At 35.8% G+C, this 26,391-nt stretch overlaps 1 protein-coding gene across 1 annotated transcript in view; it reads right to left on the bottom strand.

Annotated features, from left to right (window-relative positions):
- CLN6 (CLN6 transmembrane ER protein) overlaps positions 1-26,391 on the bottom strand; it is a 351,455-nt gene that overhangs the window by 156,740 nt on the left and 168,324 nt on the right. The gene's annotated exons all lie outside the window — the stretch shown is intronic.

The raw sequence follows: 26,391 nt of genomic DNA on the forward strand, positions 1-26,391 counted from the left end.
GTAACTTTAATGCATTAAAGTATAGTTGCCATTTCAATTTGGACACCTCCAGTGATGACTTCTTTTTTTTTCAAAAACATTTTTATTTTGTTTTCATTATAAACATACGCAAATGTACATATAACAAATACAACAAAACAATAACAAAACTATTTACAATATTTACATTCATCAATGATAAACAATCATTTTATCCATGAGAAATTATCAATATTTGTTCAAAAGGTTTTCCAATTTTTGCCATGCTATTTTTTTATGAGTAATGTTATGAGTTCTATAACAAATGGTTTGTAGTTCTTTTTTACAAACGTTTGCTAAATTAATAAAATCTTTAAACATCAAATCTTGTTACTTTTCCATTTCAAAGTAATAAGTTTTCTGGCAATTGCAAGAAATGACCAGAGTAACTGAATCTGAGATTTAGGTATTACATTAGGTATAGGAACATTGAATAGGATTAGTGAGTTAGAAATATGACAGTTATCAGACCATAAAGCATTTACAAAATATCTGAAGTCTTTCCAGTATTGAACAACATTTCTACATTCAATGAACATGTGAACCCAGTTGGCCTGTAGTAATTCATCACATTTCCAACATTTACTTTCACTGTTTTTGAGTATAAGATTTATTTTATGTGGAGTATAGAAACTCCTGTTCATAAATTTCCATGTATACAATCTCTAATAAAATGAAAAGGTACCATGCGTAGAATTCAATAACAATTTTTTTGGATTCATCAGATATTTGTTCCCCATTAACCTTTACATAGTAATTCCAAAAATCTGAGTCAAACTTTAGAGTGTCTTCTCTTAGTATCTTAATTATCTGTCTTTTCAAGACACCTAATAAAAAGCTGAATCAAACTATGTATAGATTCAGTCTCTAGGTCGATTGTTACTCTCATTTTTTTTTCTATAAACCGCCGTAATGAGTGTATAAACAACTGTCTCAACTATTATCAAAACTACATAAGAGAATTTAGTGGTCTAATACTCTTATTTTCAATAAACTGATGCCAGAATATCAAGTTATTTTTCTTTAATTTTTGCATCGCATTGATGATGAAAGAATCTAGGCAATCAGGGGAGTATGCTATAGGGAATATAAAAAATAGAAATTGTTTAATGTTATAATTACAATCAATTATATTTTAAAGTTATTAAATATTGATTAATGTCATAAGAAAAATGATCAAACTTCTTATTAAATAAACAAAATTCACGTTAAAGCCAATGAACTCTTACTGTGTTGTTCATCTTCATTTGTCCTCCATATTGTTCCTTAAATTGATTTTTTTATAGTTCTGACATCAGTTATATGAATCTCATATATTGTTTTCCAGCCCGATATATAGGTAGATGTGATCCAGTGTAATGTTACATTAATTGTAACTGATTTGGAATAAAAATCTAAGCTAGGGAATCCTATCCCATTACTGTTCCAAGCTGTAATGTGCCATTTATATGCAATCCTAGGTTTTAAGAGGAACCATAAAAATGTAAGTAGCATAGAATCTAATTTTTTAAATAAGTTTTTGGGATGGGGTATTATCAATGACTGTATATAAGACACAATTTTAGGTAAAATTATCATTTTAATTGAAGAGAGCCTATCCTCCATTGTGAAGAACATTTTATTCCATATTTTGATTAGTTCACTAATGGTGGTTATTAAATTATTGTAGTTTAGTTTAACAGACTCTTTCCATGTACTTTTTATACTGACACCCAAATATTCTAATGCATCATTCTCCCAATTAAACAGACAATTCTGTCTTAGGTTTTTGTTGAACAATTTGTTAATTAGTAATGTTTTGGATTTATTATGATTAAATTTAAGCCCTGAAATTCTTTCAGATTTGCTTAAGGTATTTATAACATCATGCAAAGAACCATCAATATCACCCAACATTAACAACATATCAGCAAATAATTGTATCTTAGGACAATAGTCCTTATTAATTTAAAAGCCGTTTATATTTTGCTTGTTTCTGATATATATAGCAAAAGGTTCCATTGAAAGAGCAAACAATAATGGTGACAAATGACAACCTTGTCTAGTTCCCTTGAGGATTTCTAGTGGTGAGGATAGACATGATCCGATTTTATGTAAGCTTGAGCCCCACTATAAATTTTCATTAATAAGTTGACAAAATCTGAGGAGAATTCAAAACGTTCATAGATCAGACCAACTAGTAGGATCAAAAGCCTTTTCTATGTATAGGCTGATAATAGTTAGTTGTTTTTTGCATTTGCATGCTATGTCTATTAATTATAGTAATTTAATAATGTTATCTTGCACTTTTCTATGAAGAATGAACCCTGTCTGATCATTATGTATTAGATTAGGTATATTATAATCAGTGTTTAGTAACAAAATTGGCCTATATGAATCACAAGATTTGGAGTCCTTACCTTGTTTTAATATGAGGAGATAATTGAGTATTTTCATGATGGGGGTGTTATACATTTTTGCTTGACCATAGTAAAGGCTCGCATCATTTTCTTTATTATATATTCAGGAAAATGTTTGTATAGTTCAGGAATTATTCCATCCAGTCCTGGAGCTTTATTATCTTTTAATTTTTTTTATTTGCTCTTTCACTTCTGTTAGTGTTATTTGTTTATTTAATGTGCTATTTTGTTGCATTGACACTTTAGTAGTTATATTTTCTTGAATAAAAGTATTTATTACATTATCTGTCTCCAAAAGTGGTGTGTTATTATTTATATCTTTATAGTAGTTTTTGAACACTTCTAATATGCCCATTAAGTTAGATGTACTCTTAACTGAGCCATCACTTTTATATTTAATCTCATTAATAAGATTTTGATTGTTTATTTTTTTTGGATCTTACCGCTATTTTATGTAGATATTTGAGATTTACAGCATAAGATTGCAATTTCAATTTTTCAAGGTTTATGGCTACCTTATGATTCAGAACTTCTAAGTATTTTTGATATAACATCGTAATTTCATTATGTGCTACTTTGTTATTTGGTTTTGCATCCATTTTTATCTTGTCTGTTTTTTTGTAAGTCTAAGAGCTCTTTGTCCCACTCTCTCCTTTTTTTAAGGTACCAAGATTTTATTCTACCATATATATAAACTTTAAAGGTTTCCCATAGTATAGTGTCAGTCACTTCACCATTAGCATTTGTTTCCATAAACATGTCTTTTTTTTTCATTATCCATTCCCTAAAGTCTTTTAACTTAGTTATGTAAGCAGGAATTCCCTGTAGAAATCTTAAATCATCTGTATGTGTAGTTAATGTAAAATTTATAGCATTATGGTCCGAAAGTGGACAAGTCATTAAAGATACATCACTTATTTTAGAGTGTATATTATTTGATACAAAGAACTTATCAATGTTTGTTTGTGTACCAAATCGATATGAATAGTGAGTACAGAATAAGGAACAATGTTCTCTTAGACCATGTATATCTTGTAATCAGGTCCAGATATTTGTCAGCATATTTAGTACTCAGTCCTGGCATCCAGTATGTATTAATCAAAGTATAATACTTCCTATTGATTTCCAAAATAACCATGCTTAGCATCCCATCTTTATCTGAAATTGTATATGTAATTCTTGGCATAGTGTAAATATTTTTTCATAGAATAAGAGTGTCCCTTCTCTTAGTCTTAAAACTTGAATCAACCAGGATGATATAGCCATTGAATATTTTTGTAGATTTTTTTAATAGATGGGTTTCCTATAAAAAGATGATCTGGGCTTTATGCATTTTAATATATTTAAGCAAACCAGCTCTTTTGACATTATTGTTCAAACCATTAATATTTAGTGATAAACATTTATAGGCCATTGACTGTAATGTGTATGTTATTACTAACTGAAAGACCTTTCTTCCATGTTGACTTGAAATCTACTGAAAACTTACTTAGCGTGGATGCATAACATGTATTAAGCACTACTTTCAAAAACCCAAAACTATTTACAAACACATACATGAAACATAAAGCTTCTGGTTTACTTAAAAACTTAACTAAACCATCCATCCACCACCTCTCCAATACCAAACGACACAAATTATCCATCTCTGCTTAGAATACAGTATAAAAACAAAAAAGAAAAGCATTATGAAAGCAACTAAAGAAATTTGAATGCATGAAATATACATTAGAATGAAAGTGTCCAATACATCTGAAGCTATATGAATGTCACATATGATAATAGCACGTCTAATACGTACATATGCCAGAAATACACATCATACCAAAGTATGTATAAACATTAGAAGCTGAAGGCTGAGAAGATTGACAATATTTTCAAGACTTTTCAAGAAACATCAGATGATTTAACAATTTTATCAGTCATCTATCTTATTTTTCATGTAAGGATCTGTTAAATATATATATAACACTTATTACAACATAACTATTATATCTTGTAATTATACACACATTACGCATACGTATTAGTCTTTTATCAGGAAGGGGGGAGAGAGAGAGAAAAAAAAGGGCCTCACAACCCTCTGTTTAGTTACTAAAGGTTTAGTTATATAACACAAGTCTGATGTTAATATGTATAATGAGTTTTCTAATGCAGCTCCTAGTTCACTTGATGTCATTTAGTTACTAATAGTGTCATTGAATCTGCAGAATGTATGTATCTATAAGAGAACATAGGCATATTCAAAGGAGTTAAACACTTTTATCAGAACTATTTACCATTTAAAGTATCTAGTAAAAGATAACAGAATTTCAAGAGAAAACAATTCTAAGTACAACCATTTAACAAGTTCAAAAGGTCAAATGATGTCATCACTGTTTGTTTCCTCAAGCTGCAGCTTCATAAACTTGTTAAAAAGTATCTAAATAGGCTTATGCAAAACAGAAGTTGTCTCTAGTGAAGAAAAAAAGCATTTTCATCTGGAAATTCAGATCTTGAAGCTTTTAGAGTTTACAGAAAGCAAAAAAAAAAAAAAAAATGCTCAAGCTGCCTTATCAGTGCATGCCATGAATCTCCACAATGACAACAGTCACACAGACCACCAGTTTCCTCACAAAACTTCAACATCATGAAAAAAATAACTCTTTCATATAAAAACAGCTATTTAGAAGTAACAACAGCTGCCTCAAATCAGAAATCGTATTATAACATTTCAATCATTTACCCACCAGTTAACAAGGCCAGAGAGAGAGAAAAAAAAGAAAAGGAACCTAGTGTGTGTGTGTGTGTGTGTGTGTGTATATATATATATATGTGTGTGTGTGTGTGTGGGGGTTTCCTTCAGAATCCCAAACTACTGAAATCCAGAATTTCAGTAGCCTGAGACCAGAAGGGTGAAAGTGCAGAATACCGAAACCCCAGAAGCTAGAAGTTCAAAATCCCGATGTTCGGAGATTTTGAATTAGCGGTTCTGGTGTTGTCATGTGTGAATGGGTGGTTGGAGATGTAGGTAAGTGTTTCTGTTTTACAAGATTTGGGTAGGGGCTTTAGTGTGTGTCTGTGTGTTTTGTTAGTGTGATGTGTGTGTGCAATGGGAATGTAGCTTGTGTGGTGGTGTTTTTATGTGTTTGTCTGTGTAGTGCGACCTCGGAGTTAGTATATATTTAAGAAGGGGGGTGTGGGTGACGGAGCCCCCACATGGGGGTGCAGGGGGGCTTTCCACCCTACTTCTATGTAGGGTAGGTGTTTGTGTATTTGAAGGGAGGTGTATGTTTGTGTCTGCGGTATGTTTAGTGTAGAAGTCGCAATTTTAAGTTTCGTGCTTCTGGGGTTTCTAGTTTATGGATTTTCGGCTTCATGGTCTCGAGATACTGAAATTCGGGATTTCAGTATTTTGAGATTATGAAGTGAATCTATATTTGTGTGTGTGTGTGTGTGTGTGTGTGTGTGTGTGTGTGTGTGTGTGTATATATATATATATATATATATATATATATATATATATATATATATATAGATATTTATAGATGGTCTGTATTACAATGTCTAACTCACAGGAGTCGGAACATTGTAATATTAAACCTAAATGTTCGAAATATGAAAATAGCGAAGCCACGGCACACCGATTTTTTTTCCCAGGAAAAAAAATTGGTGGGCCGTTTTTGGGGTTTTGCTATTTCCTTCACTGTGGTACAATCTCGGAGTTGGTATATTTAAGTGGGGGGGGTGTGGGATGCAAAGCCCCCCACATTAATTTAAGTTTAAAGTGTAAGTTTTTTTTTTTTTTTTTACCGGAACAGCAATTTTTCGCTGTTCTGCAGTTTCGTACTTTTGGGTTTCGAACTTCATGTTTGATATTACATAGTTTGTACTCCTGTGAGTTTGACGATGTAATATAGACATATATATATATATATATATATATATATATATATATATATATATATATATATATATATATATATATATATATTTTGTGTGTGTGTGTGTGTATATATATATATATATATATATATATATATATATATATATATATATATATATATATATATACAAATCTTATATTTAGTTATACTTTTTTCATCTTCTTTTAATGCATTTGTGTTTCTTCTTACTTTATTTTACTTTTGCGTCATCTTAAAAGTACTCAATTGTATTTATTACTGTTTGGTGTAGCTATCATTCTAAGCCTTTTGGTTTAAGCACTTGGGCTTCAGACCAGTTGTTTTACATTAAGAAGGTTTGTGGTCTGCACTGTTATGGCAGAACAGGTTGCTTACATCCTTCTAAGTTGGGAACTGCTGATTGATGGCTCAGTGTCTGTTATTCTAAAAGTGTATTAGTTCTGGTTTAAGCACTTGGGCTTCAGGCCAGTTATTTTACATTAAGAAGGTTTGTGTTCTGCACTATTGAGGGAGTAGAGGCAGGACTCTGCCCTTCTGAGCTGGGAATTTCTGGTTAAAGCCTTATAGTGCCTGCATATTTGAATGGTTTCTTACTGAAATTGGTGCGCCTTGTTTGCTGTAGCATAGACTAGATACAGGCCTGCTGAATCTAGCTTTGTTTGTATAACTTGAGCACTAATCCAGGCCTTCTTTTTTGGAGAAGGTTCCCCTGCACTCCAGTGGCAGGAGTGTGCAGTTAGATCTTGTCTGATTGAAGACTACAGGAACAGGGCTCAGTTTTGAGATTTTTTTACTGGTTAATTGGATAATTTGTTTAAAAGTTTTTTTCTGATTGCTTGTAGTCATCTAAAGCTGTTTTAAGTGTATGTTTACTGTTTGTAGTTGTTTAAAGCTGTTTTAAGTGTATTTTTACTGTTTTTTCCTTATCTTTTAAAAAAAAAAATCCTTGTTTCCCACCATTCCAAGCTAGTATAGTCCAATTTTAGGCTAGTGCTGAATTCAGGGCTGTTACAATTTTTGAGTTGCCCATATCTTACTTGGATAGAGGGAGGTTTCTCTGCTCACCTGTGAGAGAGGGAGCTTTGAGCAGCCATCTGTCCCTGGAGGAGTGGTTCCAGCCCAGACGTTAGTAGTTTGTGGGCCATTTTGGGCTAATTTCTCTCTTTCATTTCCCTGCTGTAAAAACTGCATTTGCACAGTTTTGCACATGCAGGCAGCACTGGTTAGCTAGGGCTAAACTTATCCCAGCTCCACTAAGTCTCCTCTTCAGTTTTTCCCATGAAAGTAGTCTAACTCTCAACCTAAGCACTTAAAAAGCATCCTACAGTCCAGCACTTGCTCAGACCTAATAGCAAGCACTAATATACCCTGACACTTGATTGCCCAGCAGGGCAAGGCTCATTATTCACCCCTCACCAACCAAATGACTAAGCAGCTCACCCTGCTATTCAGACATGACCAAAGGGCAATTTCAGGTATACTCTCCAGTCCAGCTGGTGAACCTGGGTATCCTGAGGCAATGTAACAACTGCCTCATGTACACAGACAACCCTGTCCTCCTACCACAAAACATTAACATATGCGAGAGATGCAATTATATAGCTAAATTGGAGGCTAAGCTCTCTCCACCCAAGACTGGAACAAGCAGTCATGAGGCGAAGGTTAACACTTGCACCACATATCCAGCCTCACATAGACATACTAAACCAGCACTGGCAAAAAATACATGAAATCATACTCGGAAGCTCGTAATAAAAACCTGCAAAAGCATCACAGACCTCCAAAGCAGATACCCAAAAAACCTGCACCTCCCGTCACAAACCAGACAACACATAAAACACAAAATCAGTGTGCCACACAGTCACAGCCCTAAAGGTGAAATAACATACCTAACACACTAGTAATAGGCAACTCTATAGTCAGGCAAACTGACGTCCCACTCACTAGGCTGGTCAAGGAGAAGGTTATTGTTATCTGCCTATCGGGAGTCAGAATCCGCCACATAACACAAGCACTCAGGTCACTCCAGAACAAGTACAAATATGACTCTGTCATTGTTCATGTTGGTGTGAATGACCTGAGATGTACCTCCCTGGACTACATGAAAAGAGACATGGAAGAGCTCTCTGATCATGTAGCCCAGGCGGGTATGACCCTGACCCTGAGTAGCATCCTGCCCTCACCAAGAATGATACCGCAGCATAAAGAAAAAATGATCAATTTCAACAATTGGATAAACTTCTGGTGTCATTCAAAGGGGATCCAGTGTCTGTCAGCCTGGGACAACATGCTTGACAGGCCTCATTGCTTCGCAAGAGACAGCTTGCACCTGTCACCTCTAGGCTTTCGAATACTGGCCAAGGCTCTTGCTGTCCCCATAGTGCCTTTTTTAGGCAAGGCTCAAAACTCAAACTCACCTCCATAAACAGCACAAATGGGTTATGCTACTCAACACCAGGAGTTTAAATCTCAAAATGCATGCGGTCGAAGCACTCCTCAGTATGGAGAACGTCGACATCTGTGCAGTAACTGAAACCTGGTTCAAGGCTCCACAGAGCACCCCAGCACTACCGGACTACAACTCATACCACACATTTCGGCCACAGAACATGGACTGAAACACAAAAGGAGGGAGTGTATCCATATTCATTAAGGATACCTACACCTCCAGGTTAGCGGCGCACCATGATACCTCCAAGATCATCCATGTGCAACTAACATCAGGCAAATCTGCAATGCAAATTGTGGCCTGCTACAGATCACCCTCCATGACCCAGGACCACCACTCCGCCTTTCTGGAGACACTGGAAAACATGAAGGTCCTACCGAACACCCTGATATTGGGCAATTTCAATTACCCTACCATTAACTGGGAAAACTACTCAAGTACAAACTCCCAGGTCCAGCGCTTCCTGGAATTTATCAATTCAAATGCCCTGGATCAGCTGGTAAACTCCTCTACCAGAGGTGAAAACATATTGGACCTGGTCATCACCAACATGGGCGATAGGTGTTCCACACCAGAGGTCAACCCATCACTGGTTCGATCAGACCATAAACTAATCACCCTGGATGTCCACACCCCACCACCACCCCCAAATAAGGAAACCACAGTAAAAAACTTTTCTAAATCAAACTTCACCTCACTTAAGACAGAGGTGGTAAGTTTTACAGCCCCCACGCTAAAGGATAACGCTGCCCAAGATGCAGAAACCTTTACAAATGCACTCTAGGAGCACCTATAAGGATGCATGGATTGTGCCATCCCTAGCAAAACCAAGACTCCCTCCTCTAAGAGAAGGAAACCAATCTGGTAGACCCTTGCCATAGACAGGCTATACAATAGAAGGAGGAAACTAGTTCAGAAAAAAAGCAAATCCCAAGAAGGAAAGACATCCCTGATCAGTATCAGTAAGAAACTAAGGTTCCTCATAAAATCCTCTAAGGCTAACTTCGAAAGAAAAACAGCCAAGGATTCAAAAGATAACCACGAAGTCTTCTTTAGCTATGTCAAGAATCTAAGTGGCAACTCGCAGATATGCTCTGAGCTAGTGCAAAATAGCACAAAATATACTGAACCCACTGATATTGCCAACATCCTGGCAGATGGATTCAGTGCAAACTTCACTCCCCTCTCACCCCCAAAAGGGCCCACAACAATACCGGAAAAGTGTAGTGTCCTAGAAATCACAGACACACAGGTGAAAATAGCCCTTTCAAAAGCCAAAAGCACAGCATCAATGGGGCCAGATGGTGTCCCAGGCTGCGTCTTGCATGAACTACAGAGCGAACTAACCCCCCACCTAAACACACTGTACAACCTCAGCTTCTCCACAGGCTACATGCCCATAGAATGGCGCACAGCAACGGTTATTCCGCTCCACAAAGGAGGGGCCACAACTGACCCTGGTAACTATCGCCCCATAAGCCTGACTAGCCTGGTCTGCAAGGCTATGGAGCGCATCATCATGGAACTCATTAACAAAGACATTGGGCACCTCCAAACACTTGACCCAACCCAGTTCTGCTTTGTTAAGGGCAGATCATGCCTACTAAACCTGGTTGACTTCTTCGAGACAGTCACCAAGGCTATAGATGAGGGGAAGATAGTTCACACAGCCTACCTTGACCTCGCCAAGGCTTTTGACACCATTCCCCACTCGAGAATTATAGAAAAACTCTCACCAGCCTGAAAATAAACCCCTATATCATGAGATGGGTTACCAACTGGCTTATAGACAGAACTCACAAGGTAAGAATAGTGGACTCCAGGTCCGACTCTAAGCCAGTCACAAGTGGTGTCCCACAAGGCTCGGTCCTGGGACCCCTACTGTTTGGCATATACTTCTCAGAAGTACAGGCAAACACAGGAGGACTATAGCTAACCAAGTTCGCCGATGACTGCAAACTGGGAGCCATAATTGAATCACCAGTTGACACAGACATTCTCCAAAAGGGCCTTACGGAGACAGACACCTGGTGTCAAAGTCATGGTCTCAAGCTAAATGCCAGAAAATGCATAGTCATCCCATTTGGGAAAAACAAAACACCCATGAATTACCACATTGGTGACAGCCCCCTTAATACAGAAGAGGTAACAAGAGATCTGGGGACCCAGGTAGATAGTAATCTCTCCTTTGACAATCATATTGTCAAAATAGTTAGGAAATCCTTCTATGTAGCCCATCTAATTACTAAAGGGTTCGCATCTAGAAGTAAAGAGGTTATAGTGCCCCTCTACTCGTCACTCATCAGACTCATCATAGAGTACAATGCCCCATTTTGGATGTACTTCACAGGACACTTCCAACAGCTGGAAAGACCACAAAAGTACCTCACCAAGAGGATTACTGGTCTCAAACATATGTCCTATGCAGCCCAACTGGAAAAACTCCAGCTGTACTCAGTGGCATATCGCTTACTCAGAGGTGATCTCTGCCTGACTTACAAAGCGATGTCCAACTCAGAATTGATGGACATGCTCCATCTAAAGAAATCCAAGTCACTGCAAGCCACTCGCTCTAGTGAGCTAAACCTCACCACAACAATAAATAGAACATGCTGGAGGGATAGATTCCTGTCACAGAGACTCCCCATGCTATGGAACAAAATTCTTAACTACATTAGGCAGAGCCCCTCACTAACACTCTTCAAGAGAAACTTTGATGAGTGGATGGGTAACAGAAAATACACCCCTGGGATCACTTCATTGGCTCTTCTTGACAGATGCTCAGTTAATTAATCAATGGGGCGGCGAAAGCTGACACACACTGGCTAGGTTTATAAATGCCCTTGGGCAGATAGCCTAGTACTTACCTATGAACCTATAAAACACCATTAATGTACTGTATTAATGTTTAAATGTATCTAAACAGAGAAGTCTAAAACATCTAGTTAGAAATATCTTGTTGCTCCACCACTGACCCACTAGAAAAAATGCACTTTGGTATTAAGTCAAATTGTACTATTACTGAAGAATTAGAAGACATACATCATTTGTACTTATTTAAAAGGGATAAGTATGTAAAGTACTTATAATGGGGAAAAGGGAGAAAAGGAACATTGGTAACAAAAAAGTATAGGAAGAAAGAAGAGAGTGACAGAATGTTATTTAAATACGTAGTACTATATGTAATTAGAAGAAATAGCTATAGAAAGGAAAAGAGAAAGTTAATAATAAAAATGATTCACATTACCTTATAGCATAGAGACTTTCCAGAATCAAATAAATTATGATTCATAAAACAAAGCATTTAAAATTAGACGGAATTTATTAATTTGTTCTTTAGTTTCTTATACCTTCGCAGACCATCAGTTTTTGTTGCCTCTCTCTTCAAACTCTGGGATTACCATTCCATTTCTTCTATGCCCGACAGTATTTTCTTCTTTTGGATAAATTCTACTGCTTCTTGTAGGGAATTAAATATCTTCACTCCTTCTGGCAAGGTGATTTTTATTCTTGTAGGAAAAAGAATTTGAGCTTTAATGTTGGCTTTTTTCAAGGATTTAATTAGAGGAACACACTCCTTTCTTCTGGATATGAATGTAGAGGTGTAGACATTGTCAAAATGATTAACTTTTTCACCCATCTTGATAGTCCAAGCTGATTTCAGCACCAAGTCTTTATCTTGTGAGGAAAGAAATCTAACTATTATAGACCTGGGGTTAGATAAACTCAGAGATGAAGTTGGATTTGCCAGGGACCGATGATCCCTTTCAATTCCAAAAGAGAGGGATTCAAGCATGTTTAGTGCTGATGAAAACCACTTATTGAAGAATTGAATCATGTTAGCACCCTTTTCTTTCTCAGGAATTCCATATATTCTTATGTTATTCCTCCTTGATGTACTTTCAAGGTCTTCCAATTTCTCAATCAGCCTGGTGTTTTGTTTCAGAAGAAATTCATTGTGATCATTTTCTGTCACTCTAGTATCTAGGTCAGTTACTGTTTCCTCTAAGGCAAGAATCTGTTCAGATTGTTTTTTACTATTCCGTTTAGAAGTTCCAGTTGTTTACTGCATTCTTGTTTGATAATATCCATTTTGTTTTTGAATGTGTCCATTTTTAGTGACAGTTCTTGGATGTTTGTTGTTATAAGATGTAATTCTTTCTTCACTGAACTCTCCTGGTGTGGGTTCTTCGAGTTGCTCATCTTGAAATCTCCAGTACAAAACTTCTTGACAGGAATAATTAAAAAATTCTCTTGACTATGTATTAATTTTTAGAAAATAATAAAGAGGCTATACTAATCTAGCTTTTAGTATACTTTTAGTTAGATTTTTCTAAAAATTAAAGTACATTTCCTGTCAGGATATTAAAATCTAAGCAGAGCTATGGATTTCTGCTGCTATCAGACTCGCATCTTGGCCACACCCCCCAGTGATAACTTCTGATACCAAGGGCAGAGAAATGATTTTAATTGTAGTAAATAAAGAAAGCCAGACTCTTAAAACTCTGACAAGAATTTCTATGTTTAGTCAAGACATTCTTCCTTTTTATTGCTCTCTTATGCTCTGAAATTTGAGTTCTTAATGCTGTTGTTGTTGTCTTGCCTATAAAAAAGAATGTGCTTTGTGCAATATGTACTACAAATGCACTTGAGCATATATATCTAGCTTCAGAATCTTGATTACACATAAAGACAGTGCAGTATAATATTGTGGGAATCCTGACAACTTAAGGTTCCCTTAGTTTTGTCAGTATATCAGAACATTTCCATTGTTCTCAAGATAGGCTTTTAAATGTTTGGCCCTCTTATTAACACACGCAGTTTCACTGTCCACTGCTTGACTTTGTTGTCCATTGTCCAAAATGATGATCCATTTTTGTCTTTAACTTGTAAATTTCGAGTGAATTATTTGTAAAAGTCACACACATGCATTAAATTCACTATTAGAAACTGTTGTATTCTGTTCTTGTGGCCACCTGTGTAAATTGGTCAAATCTTCTTCATATGGACTGATCCTATTGGGCCTATAGATTCTGGTGTGCATATATATATATGAGAGAGAGAGATGGAGAAGGAATTTTTTTTTTTCAGAAAGATTACATGCCACTCTAAACCAGCAAGAAATATATACTTGAAATTTCCAGTCAGATCAAACGTTAGACATAAGGTCACATTATAATGTTACCATTGTCTGACAAAACATGGATTTATAAACAATATTATTTATTAATTTATACACTGTTACTCAGGCAAGTGAACCAGTCCAGGGACCCTTTTCAGCCACAATCTTGTTACTCAGGCAAGTGAACCAATCCAAGGGACCTTTTTCATACACAATCTAGGCCACAAAGGCAAAGACAGTAATAAGAAATGCCATTAAGGCATTTGACAAAGACTGCATGTATAACACACAGCCAAGGTATGGCGGTGAATAAGTACAACATTAAACAACATTTACAATAACTCATACATTATTAATTCTTAAGTATGCAGTGTAAACTTCTTAGTAAGTATAGAATTGTATGTAAGCATATCACACAGCTCATAGCACTATTAGTTAATAGACTGGAAGTCAACTTGTGAGTCTTGCGTGACTATAAAAAGGAGTGAACAAATAGATTTTTGTATTACAATTACAGTTGCACACATAGTAATTATAATATAGCTGTACATAGAGTATACGGATTTTAAACAGTTACAATTGCAGCATAAGACATATAGAATTTATACTGAGAAGGTGGATTTTTGAATGGATTTATAGGACTTCACTGCTAAGGAAGCACTGACATTTGCTTGTTAAATATGGTAGCTATATAGTAGAGTGATCAAAATGAAAAAAGAATACAAGAGTTGCAGTTACAAGACAGTAATAGTTCATACTGAATACAGGAAGAATACCTGTAAGGGTGTTGTGAAAAATGCTGACAAAAATTTTGTTTTGAATGAATATCAAACATCTATCCATTTTCACGGGCTCCCTATTGAAATGTCGGCATTCATAACGCCGAATACCAACAGACAGGAAAAATTTTATTGTAAATCCAGAAGAAGAACAAATCTTGAACTTCTCTCTCCTCCTTTATACTTATTTTTTGCAGGATGGCAAGGCCCCTGCACCTCCCAAACCTATATATACCAACTCCAAGATTGCCATACCTAGGAGAAAAGCGAATATTCCAGGAAATGGCCTCTGAGACTTAATATATGTATGTCCTTTTTTATGTTAATATATGTATGTCCTTTTTTATGACATTTCATTTTCTATGTTTTGGGACTTGCACCAGTATGTCCCAACATTTGAAATGATTCCCTTTCCATGAGGTCTGAAAACAAAACTTGAAAATGATAAAGTGTAGAATGAAAGGTGATTAGTAAGAAGGGAGATGGGGATAAACAGCAGACTGGGCAAGTCAGATTCGGAAGGGAAGGAAAGAGTAAGTAACCATATAAAGAGACGTACAACTGTGGGGATTAGGGAGAGGATCCCTTAATAAACCCTAGGTGTACACATATATACAGTTAGAAATTCCTGTTTAGGAAAGAATGCAATAGATTTTATATGTGGCGGAATAGTAGCCCAGATGTTAGGGGCAAGAATGGAGAATGCATATTCAGTGGAGTGTAATTTTGAATGGGGGGCATGAAGAGCAGATGTATTTGCTAGTAGGGCTCTAAGGTTGCAGGGGGTAGTTTTACCATCTAGTCTGCTTTCAAAGAAGGGATTAATGAGTCTGAAAACTAAATCTGCTACAAATAGAATGGCTCTGAGTTGAAAAGGTAATGGCTTTATCAAGGCTGAAACAGTGTTATTCTGTTTTGGGGGCTAGGGTGATAAATCTGAAGATGCTGTTGCAGTTGCTCAGTAGAGTTTTAAGATTCTTTTTGAAGGAGTGATGTAAATCATTTTATTGATGTCTGTTGCATCTATCCCAGGAAACACATCCACACACACACACACATGCATATAAAGTATAATAACATAATTCTTGGATGCAAATATTCTTGATATAAATTTCAGTAAAGATTCAAGAATTCTGTCCATCATCAGATGCTTTTCTTCTGAAATAACATGAAATGATATAATGTTTACACATGCCAGCTGATCAGGTTTCTCTGGGTCAGTGTGAGAAATGCCCTCAAAATGGAGTGCACATATGTGAGGACAATGAAGCTTTGCACTGTTATGTAACCGATAATGATAAAATAAGAGGTAATATAATTTAATTTAGGTAGGACCTTGTAAATTCCTCAAAGCATAAATGTGTCAGCACTTTGGGGATCCAGGATAAACAGATTCTTTATCATATGCTGTAGACAAATTGATTGGATTTTCTGTGAGCCTCACATAAAATGTGTTAACAATAACCTGACTTAGTAGTTAAATGTAAATACTATATATACGCTAGCCTGTTCAAATATAAGAAGTGTGTAAATGCTTAATAATACTTTCAGCAATGTTAAGTCTGAGCTGTAAATTTTTCACTGTTAATGCTAATTCCAGGCATGACAGGTCTGAGCCATAAATGATCATTGGTATATTAGTTACTTGTCAAGAAACAGTGACTAATTAATAGAAATACAGTAACATATGCCAACAAATCATGTATGTACCTCTGTGTTACTAAACACTGCAAGCATTGTTTATTATAAGGGTGTGCTACTATATGTACTGTTTCATACCACAAAAGAATGTGTTTGTGAGAGAGAGGGCCCACGTACTCAGGTGTTGATTATAAGCATAGTTCTGAAATATAAAATAAAAGTTATTTATGTTGTACATAAAAATTCAAAGTGGTTCCTAACCTGTGATCTTTTATAGAAGCAGTAAGTTGAAAAATAATTAGACACTGTAAAAATAAATTTAAAGAAATTGATAAACTGTATGAGCATTTATAAAAGATCAACATACTAACAAGTTCCAGTGTACATTTTTTTAATAATTAAAAAAAAAAGATACATATATATTTTTTTACTTTACTTTTCACTTCTTTGATAGGGGAGGTTTATTTTTCTGATATTTACTGATTACATCTTAGTAATATGTTTGCTATAAGGTGGTAGCTATTTCTTTTTGTAGGCTACTGAAATAATAAAAAAATCATCTGCTTAGCATCTTAGATACAGTGTTCATATACAATATTGATTTAGTGGGCAAAATTACTTTTTTTTGTCCTTTGACAAACAATGACTATTTAGTAACTAAAAGATATCCAGGTTCTTAATGAGAAAATATATCCCCTTATAAAGTGATAGTTTAGTATCATCCAGGAATGAATTAATATGATAGAAATGGAAGAAGTCATGAAAATAATGCACTGGCTAGAGTATGGAATATTGACAATGTAAGTTTGCTGAAGAATATCTATATTTAAGCAAGTACTATTAAAATGTTGGTGTAGTTAAAGTAGCTGAAGTGGAAATGTATACAATGATTTTTCAAATATTTCTGCAGTAGGCAAGTTCAATGGAATGGACCACTGAAGATGAAGATATAGTCTCACCAGGAAATGTGTAGCATTTGATTATAATAATAGCAGCGGTACTTTCAATCATTTTTTTGTGATTAGAACTTTGATGACTTTGCTTCCTTGCTATAGGGCAGTATCCTTACCAGTCTCCTTGGCATACCAAAAACTTTCATGTTGTTGTTGTGTCTTTCGGCTTTTCCCGGTTAGGGGTCGCCACAGTGGAACTCCGGTCCGCTAATGATTGACAGTAGATTTTTACGTGCCGAGATGACAGCTCTGATGCACAACCTTCAACGAAGGTACGCCCATTCATGCATGTCTCCACGCAGAAGATGCTCTAGCTGAGAATTGAATCGGACAGTGTCTTACTGTGAGGGGACAACGCTACCGTAGCACCACCACTGCAGTCAAGAAAATTATGTTTAAAAGTGCAAAAGTCCCACTCATACGGACTATATGTATATATATATATATATATATATATATATATATATATATATATATAAAACAATGTCATAACATAAAAAAGTAATTAGATCAGACACACAACAATGAATTAGATCCAGTTTTAAACTGTTAAGGCAGGAAAAGGCTCTTTTAAATGACTTCAGTGAACCAGTAGAGATTTACGTTTTGTAATTCAATTACAATTTTGTAATTGTAATTGCTATGTAAATTGTTAATCGCTATGTAATCCAATGTAGCTACTGTCTGTTTATTTTAACTATGGAGCTTTTCTCCCCGGGCCTCCGCTGAAAATGGACCTACATCCAGTCGGACACTCCCGGTCAACAAATATAAATAAATTCATAAGATTAAATTATCTTTTGATCAAATCCTGAAATATGACTCCGTTAAGACTTTACATAAGATGGATAAAATGGGAATACTTTATTAGGAAATAATTATTATTGATTGAAGAGTTTTAAATGTTGGGCTCTCCATCAAAAGAAAATAATCGAACATCAATCCCTTGAATATTGAAAAACAGTTTACAACTAGGACAGGAGAGTCCATCCTTGGGGGAATGGAAGGCAGTTCTTGCCCAGCTTCACTGTGGCTCCAATGACAGGTTCCCTCAGGAGAACAGAAGCTCATCACACAGTGGAAACAGAATGGGAGGATGTGGGCATGGCTGCCTAAGGTGGCAATGGTAGCCCTCCTCTGCAGATGTAGGGTAGCACACACACATGGATTGAGGTGACATGCATGTGGGGTAGCACACATGCATAGACTGAGGTAGCATGCATGTGGGGTAGCACACATGCATAGACTGAGGTGGTATGCACATGGGGTAGTATACATGCATGGACTAAAGTGCCATGCATAGTGGGTAACACATGCATGGACTGAGGTGGCATGCATGCATGTGGGGTAGCACACATGCATGGGCCGAGGTAGCTTCCATGTGGGGTAGCACGCATGCATGGACTGAGGTGGCATGCATGCATGTGGGGTAGCATGCATGCATGGACAGAGGTGACATGCATGCATATGGAGTAGCACTCTTACATAGACTGAGGTAGCATGCATGGGGGTAGCATGCATGCCTTGGCTGAGGTGGAATAGGTGAACGTAACAGTGCTGCAAGTACTTACATCACCACCAGTGTTGGGGTTAGGTTTATAAATGAAGAATGCTGTCATTGGCAGGACACTTGTGAGAGCACAAAGTGCCCTTATGAGTGTCTGCATGACAGTGTCCTAGAAAGTTGATGGTCAGCAGGCACTGGTACAAAGATGATGCAAGAATAAAGTTTTAACCTGTGCTTGGACTAACTATCAGTAGTGTATTTATTGCTAAAGTCAAGAAAAATCTGTAGTAATTCTACCTATAACAAAAGAAAATTAGGGGCTGATAATTCTGTCATTTGTAAAAATATCACTGCATATTTCAATCAATGAGAAAACAGATTAATTTCTCCATAGTTTTTGACAGGGTAATGTATGTCTAATATTACTTTGTAGAAGTGGTCTGTTGATGGCATGGGCAGATCCTTTTTATTATTAGGTAAAGAAAGCAGTCATATTCAAGATTAACCTTTAATGTCACTTGCATAATCCTACTCAAAGCTCCTAGAAAATTTAAACCTGCAAACATTTTGAAAGTACTATCTGGTCTGGTGACATTTTTGAAGAAATCATTCTTTAGGTATCTGCCTATGTAGAGTATTTGAACTATTTCAGTACAGATGTAAGGAAACTATTTAAATAAAGGAATTACAGCTTGTGTCATTCTGCAAAGCTCATTCCTGGAATCTTTTTAATCTATTCCCAAAGTATAGTTGAACCTCTGGGTAGCTCCATAATGATCCTATACACTGAAAGTACTTAGAAGATTTGTTATTTCATTATAAGTAACATATATATGACAAGGCAGATTGGACATGACTTTCAAGCCTTTAATTCAGTTCAAAATGGACATTAATCTAAGCAAATATAAAATAGATTTTGACAGAAATGAATAAAGACTATCCGGTTTCTGTCAAAATAAAAGTATTATACTGTAAAAGCTGAGCAGTACTGTGGTAAAAAGCTGTGTTGCACTGAGCATATCTTATTAATTATCTTGAAGATTCTCCAAGTCCGGTGCATAACTTAAAGAAGATAATTATCTCTAGTAATCAATTAATTTGAATATGGATAAGCCAGGGAGCATTAACAGATCTGTTTTTGGTACACCCAAAATTGAGTTCAACGTAATTAAATTAAGGGTAAAGGCAGTCATGTTGAGAGATACCTGACAGGTATACTGTTCAAAAATCGCAAATTCTCAACACCTTTATCACAGTTTAAGCAAAAACTGAATATCTTTACAGAGAGGTCAAGCATAGGAGTTAGGTGGAAAAGTTTAATATGGATTTATCCACAGACCCCTTAAAGTACTCAAGTGGTTCTAACACAATAAAATAATGAAATGATTCTGGTAACAGAAAATGCTGCCCTTTGATCATGTTGTCTTTTTGGCCTTCCCAGTTATGTGCACCAGGGATAACCTAGACACATGGGGAGCAGGCAGAAGAAGGGGTGTTAACTATTTCAAAACCCAGTGAATGACTGTAAAATAGGAAAGGGAACTTCCCAGACAATGTCAAGGAGTCCCACAGAAGGCATAAGTTCTCAAACAGATGCACAGAGGACTCTGCTAACAAGACCCTGGTAAAACATAATGTTTACAGAAGTATTGCCAAATATCTGTTTTCAAGGCATCATGGGACATGTGTGAATATCCCTGAAAAATAAAAATGTTTAAGAATAGTGGCATATAGCTCTTTTAACCTGTAATAAAAAGTTGTGCTAAATAAAAGGAAGTTGTCATCCCAAGTACCAAGATCCCGGACTACGTTTTTATTTTCTAGTGGTATGTTGTGTATACAGTGTGATGGTTGGAGTGGTTGCTTACTTTGAGCCCATTTTTACTACACCAAGAGTTTACTGGGGAGAGTGTAATCTGGAAGGTTTGGGTGTTATAAGGAGACTTGACAACAACCCCAGTTTGCATTTATTTGTAAGCTTTGATAGCTAGAGGTCTGGGGTCTCTGCTTGGAGATCTAAGAAGTAAATCCCAAAAAAGGAGGTACACTGCTGACCACGTTCGTATTTTCTGATGATGCACCTGAAGCTCGCACAGAATGGGTTGTGTCTTTCAGCCCATTTGCAGTTCATTTCACCACATATGGGTCAAAAAAATCTTCCACTCCATACTGGATATTGGCCATTATCTTTGTCTGCTGCCTCTTTCTCCAAGTGTCCTAGGATGCTGACTAACAGGGGAAATTACATGAGCCAACAAGTGTCTGTGTTTGATGGTTATGAAAATGGGGGTCACAAAATTCATTAAACAGGGGTCACAGAATTCATTAAATGGGATATTTGTGATTCATGTCGAGTGGGTAAATGAGCTTTGTTTTATAAAGAAGTGAAAAGATTAAATGAAACTGGTACATATTCCCTTCATAAATCTCAGCATTGTCATGAAGAGGTATCCTATCTAACATGATCACCACTGAGTCATCAGATTAAAGAAGGACATATCAGAGGTGGAGCTAATGATGAAAGGCTCAGCATAGGCAGCAAATGGGCAGTGAATTGATTAAGTGATTAAGAATTCTGCTGTAAAACCCAAGGAACAAGGGTGAAGAATGCCAAAAAAGTAGTTACTGGGAAAAAATGAATGGTTTAATTAACATACTCCAGTCCCATACACACACACACACACACACACACACACACACACACACACACACACACACACACACACACACACACACACACACACACACACTGTACAACATTTTAATTATAATAATTTTAATTGTTTTAGTGTGTGTGTGTGTGTGTGTGTGTGTGTGTGTGTGTGTGTGTGTGTGTGTGTGTGTGAGATTGACTGATATTTGTGCACAGGATCAATTTACTGACATCAGGTAATTCAAATGATCAAAATTATATTTGACTGAAAAGTAATTCCATCAAAAGTATTTTGCACAACATATATACCATGAAAAGATTTTTGCAGTGGGCAAATTTCCTGTACCCCCCAAGTGTACGTGTGTGTGTGTGTGTGTGGGGGGGCTTTGCTCCCCGAAGTTATGTATTCTAACTTCACGGTCATATGCCCAGGGACAAAAAAAAAAAAAAACACCACACACAGTGAATCTGTGCTAGTGCACAAAAACAAACATCTACAGATCTGAGGGTACACCATTGCAGTGCCCATTGTCCACCTGCATTAAATCTTCTAGATTACTTCCCTCACAACTCCCAAGAAAAAAAAAATGGCACCAAAAGTACTATTATAAAATTTTACAATTTCAGATGAAGTGACTTTACTATGAAATGTGCTTTCAGTCAAATGTAGTTTTGCTCATTTGATTCACCTAATTTCTGTGTCAGTAAAATAAGCCTGTGATTAAATGTCACGTAACTGTATGTGTGTGTGTGTGTGTGTGTGTGTGTGTGCATGTGCACATGTGTCTATATATATATATATATATATATATATATATATATATATATATATATATAAACTCTAGCTAGCTATATATAATATGGGTCTACCTCAACCCACTGAAATTACATTTTTCCAAAATGTAATTTCGTGACTCCATTTTTCCGAAAGTGCATTTATCCGAAAATGCACTTTACCAAAAAAACGATTCAACGAACAGCAACAAAAAAAAAAAACGATTCAACGAACAGCACAAAAAAAAAAAAAAAAAAAAAAAAAAAAACGGAACAAAGATGGCTGCCGTTCTATAAACACTGCAGTACTTCAGCTCTTCAAATACCTGAGAAAAAAATCAACCCTGTGGAGTTATACTTAGAGTAAACAAACTAATTGTCAGTTATTACTAATTGACCAGAAGTCACTTTTGGTTCTGAGAAAGAGAAATCGGAAAAAAATACTTGGTAATAGCAGGACTGGATCCGATTGTCAGGTTGACTCTGAACAGAGCACTGAACAAAGGACTGACTTATTTAACTTTTGTAACTTTTCCTTGGGAAATAAATCTTCGTGCAGGAATTTCGAAATGTCAAAGGAGGACAAAAATATGGAAACTACAACTTCCAAAACCAAGCTGTCAGCTTTGCAATCACCGGAGAAAGAATCTTTATTCAAGAGACAGAAAACTGTCAAACAGCAGGAGACTGCAAAAACAGGGGCATCAACAAAATCTGATCAACAGGTCACAATGGAAGAAATCAAATCAGCATTGCTACCTATACAGGATGCCTTAAAAGAGCTAACATCTCAAACGCTTTCATTTAGTGACACATGTAATCGGATTCTCGAAAGAATGGAGAAAGCAGAAACTAGAATAGCTACCAATGAAGACAACATATTAATGCTCACTAAAAGAACAGAGACACATGGAACAGACATTCAAACGATGCAAAATAAAATTCTGGACTTGGAAGCAAGATCCAGACATAACAATATAATCATCAGAGGGATCCCAGAATCTATTCAATATAATGACCTGATCACTTCTATTACACAAATATTCAAATACTGCTCAAGGACTCTGAGGATGTTAAGCAGATGGTCATAGAAAGGATAGAGCATACAGAGAATCTCAAGCTTCAAATATACCCAGACCTGTTTATGTGAAAATATTGAAATACCAAGATGTGAGCAAAGTACTGTTAACTATAAAAAAATCTGGTGGATTTATAATGTGGCAAAATAACAAAATCTCCATAGCACAGGATTTACCAACACAAATAAGGCAATCTAGACAAATGCTGGCTCCATATTGTAAGTTTCTAATTGACAAAAATATCAGGTTTCAAATGAAATATCCCAATAACTTAATTTTTACTGTGGATGGCATTAAATACTCTGTAAGTACAAGGAAAGAAGCAAGACCTACTTTTTTGAAGATTTTTAAGGCTCTCCCATCTTCAGAAATGTGAACAGTCCATTTTGGCTTTCTGCAGCACCAGGAGAATGGGATTCTTCATTATCCGAGGCTTTAAAATGCTTTGTCTGTTCAGTTTCTTGTAGCAGGCCTGGAATTTCATCTTCTTATCTTCTTATCTCGTAGTTCTAGTGTTAAAGTTTCTAAGTTTTATGGCTGTGATCCACGAGGCAACAGGAAATGCATTGGAGGAAGCAGAGGGACGTTTTAGCGTGGTGCAGCCAGGAGGTCCAAGGAAAGGATTTAAACTGCTTTTACAGTCTAAATAGCTGGGAAGAATGAGGAACTGTTAGCGAAGCAAAATGAAACCTGTTTGGACTTATTTTGAAGTAAAAGGACTGTAAGATAGTGTATGAAGTCAAAGTGATGCAGGTAAACGCTGTTGAAATGCATTGTGTATTAGAAAAGGAGATAGTAATGTGTAGTGGCAGAATAAGGTACTGTAGTTTTTTTTTATGTTTGTTTTCTCTTTTTTCCCTATATCTCCCTTTTTCTTTTACTTCTTTCCTATTTTCCTGTAGATAGGTTGTATTATTTTTGTTTTATCTGATAAATAATATAAAAATGCTTAGTTTAACAGATTTAAACAATGTGCATATAATAATAAAAGAACATAAAAGAAGTTATTTTTATATGTGTAATTGAAGGCATTTTTTCTTATTTCTTCTCATTTTGCTGTGCTTCCTTCATGCTTTTTGTGTTTTTTTTATTTTAACCCTTTGGTTCCTCTTTTATTTACATATGGTTACTACAAATAAAAGTGCCATTATAGTTTTATTTTTAACTGCATTGATTTTCAATATTAATATGTTTGTAGCTAAGTTGTAGGGGAAGAACAAAGCAGATTAAAGTAGCTAGATCATTTTATTCAGTAGATGCAGGGTGTTGGGAAATGTTAAATAATTGTCTGCTTTCTATGTCAACTGATACTTAATACTGTATAGAACAATAAATTAGAATGTTATATGCTATTGCTGAATATGAAGCTGAAGTGAACCGAAGTACATTAGAATCTCAGGGTACAATTAGTTTAGTTATATATCCATAAATATGTACAGAGCTGTAGTTACCTATAAGTAGTGTTTAGTAGGGAATGTCAGAATTAGGCTTTGTAGAAGTAGTTGTTGTAGGTTTTTTTTCATGGGGTTTTATTGTTAAATAATAGAATTAGTAGGTTAATTACTCAGATGGTTTCCAGTAATGTGAAAAACCTATGTTCATCCTGGTCCAGAGGAATAGTGGATAGGCACTGGGTAGGGATGGGATGGCAGTTTTGCTTCCATACAATTGATGATATGCCAACTTATGTTACTCTAAGGTTGCTTAAAGAGATTAGACATCGATTTACATTTCTAATGAATGTTAAATGTGGAGAGTAGAATCTTGGAATGTCAAAGGACTCCAGAACATGAAAAAGAAAGCTGTTTTTTCATTTGTTTCTCAAATCATCAGCATGCTGTATTTTATTACAAGAAACACATATGACTAATGACCAGTGGGACTCAGTGAAGGATAAGAAATGGGTTAGGAAGATTGTGTGGAAGGAACAACAAATAGTGCAGGGGTGGCAATTTTAATTAAGAATCATTTTCAGGGAGATATTATGGATGTGAAAATGGATCAAGAGGGTAGATGGTGTTTGGCCCTTCTCTCACCCAAAGGGTATGATAAACCTATAGTACTAATATGTGTATATGCCCCTAATGTTAATCAGTATCATTTCATAGCTTCAATCTATTCCATTTTACAGTCATATAATAATTGCTATATAGTGTTGGGAGGTGACTGGAACTCTTATCAAGATCCTAAATTAGACAAGTTGGGTGCTTCTTCAATAAACAGGCAATGGTAGCTTTGAAAGAATTGAAAATGGATTTCAAACTCTATGACCCTTTTAAACACACACACTCACAAGGGAAGGCAGAGAATTTTACTTTTTATTCATCCTGCCATAAGATGTGGTCGAGAATTGACTTTTTTTTAATTTCAGATGTGCTGATCTCAGCTGACCCTAGTGTTTCTAATCAAGTCAGACAACTCTCAGACCATTCAAAGATAACTTTAACCTTAAATAGCAGTAATATGAATACTAAGAGGCTTTGAGGGTATAATTGGTCCTTAAACCCATATTTACTAACCAAGGAGGATATATTAATGGAAGTCAAGGAGATACTTAAACAGTCACTAAATAATATTTCTGAAAATAGACACCCAATAGATATAGAATGGGCTACAACTAAAACGCAGCTAAGAGGACTATTTATCCAAAAAGCTGCATATTATAAAAAATTGCAAAAGAAGACTCAATTGGATTTGGAAACTAAAATTCAATTATTGGATCAAGATTTGATGAGGAACTATAATGAACAGACAGAAACTGAGCTATTACGATGTCAAAAAGAACTATTTTTACTTCATAATAGAAATTTGTCACTTTATGAACAAAGAAATTTAGTTAAATATGCCAATCATATTCAAACCCCCTCGAAAGCATTAGCTCGTATCATTAACCAGATGAAATCAACACGATTAATTACTGAAATACACTATAACAATACTACATATACTGACAAGACAGATATCATGAAGACCTTTGAAAATATTTTTAATCAGATTTATGGTGAGAAGCAGACACTTTTGCAAGATAAAGACAGAAAAGATTTTCTACAGAAAATCACTTTCCCCAATATTGATAAGGAATTTCATAGAGATTTAATCAAACCGATTACAG

Source organism: Protopterus annectens, chromosome 7.part0 (genome assembly GCF_019279795.1).
Source record: "Protopterus annectens isolate FY-2018-M chromosome 7.part0, PAN1.0, whole genome shotgun sequence".
Taxonomy (NCBI): Eukaryota; Metazoa; Chordata; order Ceratodontiformes; family Protopteridae; genus Protopterus; species Protopterus annectens.